Source organism: Rana temporaria, chromosome 2 (genome assembly GCF_905171775.1).
Source record: "Rana temporaria chromosome 2, aRanTem1.1, whole genome shotgun sequence".
Lineage (NCBI taxonomy): Eukaryota > Metazoa > Chordata > Amphibia > Anura > Ranidae > Rana > Rana temporaria.
The window spans coordinates 493303309-493310254 of NC_053490.1; positions in this window are offsets into that span (position 1 = coordinate 493303309).

The window sequence follows — 6946 nt, forward strand, 5'->3', positions numbered from 1 at the left end:
CAGCCCAACCGTGGGCTAACTGATCGTCTGAACACGTCAACTGGATTCAAATTTATATGTAGATTAAAGTCACAGTTCATATCCTAGCACTTAAGGAAGTGAAGTTGTTTCCCCGGCAAACTGGTACGGGAAGAGGAACCGGATATAATGAAAGGGTAGCCAAGAAGCCAGAACAACGGCTCATCATTGTGAGGAGATCAACAATCCAGATATAAATGCACAGTCAGTGTTTCACGGAGTGTGACGGGGTCAGTCTCTTCCAGCATCAGCCCTGCGATGGCGTAAGGCCCGCTCATTGTGATATAACCAGGCCACTGCCTCCCTGGGTGACTCAAAGAACTGCGCATGTCCATCTGCGGTTACGCGCAGCTTAGCCGGGTAGAGCATGGCATATGGTAACTGCAGGGCTCTCAGGCGTTTTTTCACATCTGCAAATCTTGCTCTACTTCTCTGCACCTCGGCAGAGAAGTCAGGGTAAAATGATACTCTGACTCCATTGAATGTAACATTGGCCCGCTCCCACGCGCAGCAAAGAATTGCCTCTCTATCGCGGTAATGTAGGAGCTTGGCTAACCTTGACCTGGGAGGGGCCCCCTGTGGGAGGGTTGGCCCTGGCACTCTGTGGGCTCTCTCCACGGTAAAAAATGGTGAAAAAGCTTTCCTGCTAAACACCCCAATAAGCCAGTTCTCCACAAACATGGTGGGGTCTCTGCCGTCCGATTTTTCCAGGTGACTGACAATGCGGACGTTGTTCCTGCGCAAACGATTTTCTGTGTCCTCTGTTCTACTAAGCGTGTCCTGGGCCATGCGGTGCGCTGCTCTGGTGTCACTTGCTATTTGAGGGAGTTTGTCCTCTAAATCGCTAACTCTGCTCTCAACGGCTGTTGGGGGTCCTGCCGAAGAAGAGACACCTCCTCTCTCAGGCCCCCAAACTGTGCCTTCATGTCAGCATTGCCCATCTGCACCGCTCTCAGTATTTCTGCTAATGTTGGCTACTCCACAGGCTCTTGTGTGTAATCCGAGGGGGGGAGAGGGACTGAACGGCATCTGCCTTGGAGCTGTGGGGAGCACTCTCTGCATGTCCCCAGTCTGCCTGCGCGGCCTGGCCTCCTCCATCCCCGCCATCTGAAGACCCCCCCTGCCTCAGTGTAAACAGGGCCTTTACGTTTTTGTGCATAAAAGAGCATATTCCTGGGCTGCTCCTTACCCTGTGCCTTCAGCGCCTTCTTGCTGGCTCCATCCTTTGGCTTGTCTGCCGTCCGTGGAGTGCGCTGTGCCACAGCGGCGCCATCTTGGGAGTCCGGTCCCGCCATCTCTGGCGTTCTGCAGCGGGTCTTCCCCCTTGTACAGAGGGCCGGCGGTGGATCCGGGCGGTGCAGGGGCTCTGTAGCCAGCTGGGGAGCCGAAGAGAGCCGGATCAGAGACACCGGGGAAGGATCAATGGACGAATCAGGCAGGAGCTGTGAGAAGTGCGTCCTCTCTCTTGGCCACCCCCCCTTGAGTGCAATTTCAAGTGCACTTTGCACTTGTAGTGCAAAGTGGATTTGCCTTTAGTAAATAACCCCCATAGTCACAGATAATTAAATTAAAGAAAAATAAAAAAGAGATAAATTTGGTCAAATTTAAATGACTAAAATTTACAATTTACCACCACAATGCAATTACAGCTGCAAGTCTTTTTGGGGATGTCTCTACCAGCTTTGCACATCTTGAGTGACTTTTTTTCCCATTCTTCTTTGCAAAATAGCTCAAGCTCTGTCAGATTGGATGGAGAGCGTCTTGTGAACAGCAATTTTCAAGTCTTGCCACAGATTTTCAATTTGATTTAGGTCTGGACTTTGACTGGGCCATTGTAACACATGAACATGCTTTGATCTAAACCATTCCATTGTAGCTCTGGCTGTAGGTTTAGGATCGTTATCCTGCTGGAAGGTGAACCTCAGAGCCTGCAAAAGACTTGAGACTGAGGCGAACAGGTTTTCTTCTAAGGTTGCCCTGTATTTGGCTCCATCCATCTTCCCAGCAACTCTGACCAGCTTCCCTGTCCCTGCTAAAGAAAAGCATCCTCACAACATGATGCTGCCACCACCATGTTTCACGGTGGGGATGATGAGTTCAGGGTGATGGGAAGTGTTCGTTTTCCGCCACACATAGCGTTTTGCTTTAAGCCAAAAAGTAACATTTTGGTCTCATTTGACCAGAGCACCTTCTTCCACGATTGCCATGTCCACCATATGGCTTCTGACAAACTGTAAAGGGGACTTCTTATGGCTTTCTTGCAACAATGGCTTTCTTCTTGCCACTCTTCCATAAAGCCCAGATTTGTGGAGTGCACAACTAATTGTTGCCCTCTGGACAGATTCTCCCACCTGAGTCGTGGATCTCTGCAGCTCCTACAGAGTTACCATGGGCCTAGCGGCTGCTTCTTTGATTAATGCTTTCCTTGCCCGGGCTGTCAGTTTAGGTGGATGGACATGTCTTGGTAGGTTTGCAGTCGTGTCATACTCTTTCCATTTTTGGATGATGGATTGAACAGTGCTCCGTGAGATGTTCAAAGCTTGGGATATTTTTGTATAACCTAACCATGCCTTAAACTTCTCCATAACTTTATCCCTAATCTGTCTATTGTGTTCCTTGGCCTTCATGAGGCTGTTTGTTCATTAAGATTCTCTAACAAACCTCTGAGGGCTTTACAGAACAGCTGTATTTATACAGAGATTAAATTACATACAGGTGGACTCTATTTACTAATTAGGTGACTTCTAAAGGCAATTGGTTTCACTAGATTTTAGTTAGGGGTATCAGAGTAAAGGGAGCTGAATACAAATGCATGCCACACTTTTCAGATATTTATTTGTAAAGAAATTTTGAAAACCATTTATCATTTTCCTTTGAATTCACAAATTTGTGTTGGTCTATCACATAAAATCAGAATAAAATACATTTACATTCTTTGTTGCAACATGACAAAATGTGGAAAATTTCAAGGGGTATTAATACTTTTTCAAGGCATTGTATATGGCCGATGAAGAAAGTGTGGCTTGCCTTCGAAACACGTCCCTATTGGCTGCTGCTTTGGTCGGACAGACAGCACTTTCACTGCGCTGGGAAACCTTTCTCTGGACATCCATCCCAGTTTGAAATCACAGTGGTCCCTCGGTTCATCGGCATTAGATATTCTGACACTGATTCTGCGCTGCGCAGGGTCACCCTAGATCACCTGAGAACACCACTCCCCTGGACTTTTGCCTTTTGGATTGTTCTTTACCAGTCATCCCCAGCCATAGTCTGTCTCCCCTTCCTACATGTGAGTGCAAGTTTTGTTTGTAAAAACTCATTTTTTAACCACTTCATGCCCAAGGTACGTTATAGGACGTCCTTGAATTTGTGTGGGGATATCTGAATGATGCTTGCAGCTACAGGCATCATTCAGATATCGTATTTTAGAGCCGGCGATTCTCTGCACCAAAAAAATTATCATAGAGGCTGTTCCACCACTTGATCGTTCTTACGGCCGGCGAGAGGGGACGCCCCCTCCTGCTGCCTTCCGGTGCTTTTACCGACTCACCATTGTGATCGGTGAGTCGGAGAATGGATCCGCTGACCCCGGATGCTTACCATAGAGATTTCCGGTGGACCAGACGGTCACCGGAGTCTCTATGATCGTTCGGAGGAGGTGTGTGATGTTATGACGTCACGCCCGGCCTCTGCATTCAAAATGGATCGCGACCGTTAGAGCGAGAGCAAAAATTCTAGCCCTAGACCTCCTCTGTAACTATGTGGCCTCCACAGTCTCCAGATCTCAATCCAATAGAGCATCTTTGGGATAAGGTGGAATCTGCAGCAACTGTGTGATGCTATCATGTGAATATGGAACAAAATGTATATATATATATATATATATATATATATATATATATATATATATAAATTATTACACACACAGTGGGTAAACTAATTATTTGATCTCCTACAGATTTTGTAAGTTTGAGAAATGAAGGGTCTATAATTGTTATCTTAGGTGTATTTTAAATGATAGAGACAGAATATCAACCAAAAATCCAGATACAAATGTTATAAATTGAGTTGCAGTTCAGTGAGTAAAATAAGTATTTGATCCCCAACCAACAATAATTCAGGCTCCCAGTACACAGATTAGTCCTGTCAATTTAAGAAGGTGCTCCTAACGTATAAAAGACACCTGTCCACAGAATCTCTTACTTCCATTCAAGGCTCATGATCATGGGCAAGACCAAAGAGCTGTCAAAGGATGTCAGGTACAAGACTATGAACCTGCATAAGGCTGGAATGGGCTACAAGACCATCATCAAGAAGCTGGGTGAGAAGAAGACAACTGTTGGAGCGATTAGTCGCAAATGGAAGAAATACAAAATAACCATCAATTGCCCTTGGTCTGGAGCTCCATGCATGATTTTGCCTCAAGGCGTAAGGATGATCATCAAAATAGTGAGGGATCAGCGCGGAATTACACAGGCGAAGTTTGTGAATGATCTCAAGGCAGTTGGGACCACAGTCACCAAACAAACCATCCATACGCTGTCATGGATTGAAATCCTGCAGCGCCCACAAGGTCCCCCCTCCATAGGAAGGTACATGTACACATCCATCTGAAGTTTGCCAATGAATGTCTAAATGATTCAGAGAAGGATTGGAAGAAAATGCTGTGGTCAGATGTGACCAAATTAGCTCTTTGGCATTAACTCGACTCATGCGTGGAATTTTGTGCATCAGAATTGTGTACACGCGCTCTGAATTTCCAACAACAAGTTTTGTTGTCGTAAAATTTGAGAACCAGCTCTCAAATTTTTGTTGTCGGAAATTCCAACTGCAAATGTCCGATGGAGCCTACACACAGTCGGAATTTCCGACAACAAGCTCCCATCGAACATTTGTTGTCGGAAATTCTGACCGTGTGTATACAGCATAAGTGTAGGACTCACCAGACATGAGGACCATTGAAACAACATGTCAGATTAAAGATTAGATTCATGCTCATTTTGTCAAGGGGAATCGGGTAGTTTTTTTAAAAACTAAGCAGTACTTACCGTTTTAGAGAGCGATCTTCTCCGCTGCTTCCGGGTATGGTCTTCGGGACTGGGCATTCCTTCTTGATTGACACTATTCCGACAGGCTTCCGACGGTCGCATCTATCGCGTCACGAGTACCCGAAAGAAGCCGAACGTCGGTGCGGCTCTATATGGCGCCTGCGCACCGACGTCCGGCTACTTTCGGAAAATCGTGACGTGATAGATGCGACCGTCGGAAGCCTGTCGGAAGACTGTCAATCAAGAAGGAACGCCCAGTCCCGCAGCCCATACCCGGAAGCGGCGGAGAAGATGTATCTCTAAAACGGTAAGTACGGCTTTGACTTTAAAAAAAACTACCCGATTCCCCTAGACAAAATGAGCATGAATCTAATCTTAAAAATTGTCATTTCCGGGTGAACCTCCACTTTAAGAGCTGAAAGGAGAATTTTAATATACACGATGTTGGGGTACATCAAGGTGGAAATAAACAGTAGTCTGTGGAATTAATAGACATACAAAATCATATGCAAAGTGCTAGAACAACTCCTTCCACTTGATAAATCTCTCTTTCTTAATCTGTATCTGCATTGCTTGCAAAGCCGGCTAGGCCATATTTTATGTGAGCATTACAAAAATTAGATTAAACGTGGTGGTTATAAATTGAGCAATGTTCACAATTTGTTCTCTCCTATATAGCTCAAAATAAAACCTCTACAGAAAAACAGACAGGGAAGGAGCAAAATCTCTCTTCTATTTCCATGGATCAGATCCAACTGAAGGAAAAGTGACTCTCGCATCCCATCAAATCATGTATTGTCTAGAACGGTCATATCCAAAAACAATTTGTATTCCAGTATTCTCTTATAGGAAATATATTCCCTACACCAACACAGAATTTACAGGCCACTGTCTACCAAAATCTCTCAAGTCAAACATATTTTTGGGTTAAAGAAATCAACATTCATTTGTTACTTTATTTTTTAATTTGTAGCTATCTTTACCTTGTTCATAATCACTTTCATTAAACCTTTTATTCCCCATAAGGTCTACAATATACTAATGCACAGTGTAGTAGTGCATCTCTCTATTCCCCGTAACACAGTAAGTAATAGAGAAACATTTTTGATTTATGAAAACAATCTTTGTCAAATGAACAAAATTGCCTTTTCAATCATTTATTAAACAAAAACATCAACATATGTAATTATGTACTGTCAGGGCCGCCATTGGGGGGGGGGGGTACAGGAATTACACCTGTAAGGTGCCCGAATGTTCCCAGGGGCCCAGGCGCCCCTTCTCAGCTCGCGGCTGAGAGATAGGAGAAAACTTTCATTTCTGTAGTCCCCCCTCCCCCTCTCATGTCACAGCGAGAGGAGAGAAAACACATGTAGCCAGATTTAGGTAGGGTGGCTAACTTTTGCGGCGGCGTAGCGTATCGTATTTATGCTACGCCGCCGTAAGTAAGTGATGCAAGTGCTGTATTCACAAAACACTTGCCTCCTAAGTTACGGCGGCGTAGCGTCAATAGGCCGGCGTAAGCGCGCCTAATTCAAATGAGGATGAGGCGTATCTTTACTGCGACGGGCAAGCGTACGTTCGTGAATCGGCGTATCTAGTCATTTGCATATTCTACTTTGAACTCAACGGAAGCGCCACCTAGCGGCCAGCGGAAATATTGCACCCAACTTACGACGGCTTCGATTCCGAGTTACGACGGCGTATCTACTGATATGCCGGCGTAACTCTTTGTGAATCTGGCTATTTCACTTTTAATGTACACCAAAAAACCGCGCTATCACAACACCGTTAATTCAGGCAGCGGCTAGCGTGTGATGACAGGAAAATAAAACAATATAAAAAGCCGCGCCAAATATCAAAACAAAATAAATATAGTAGTT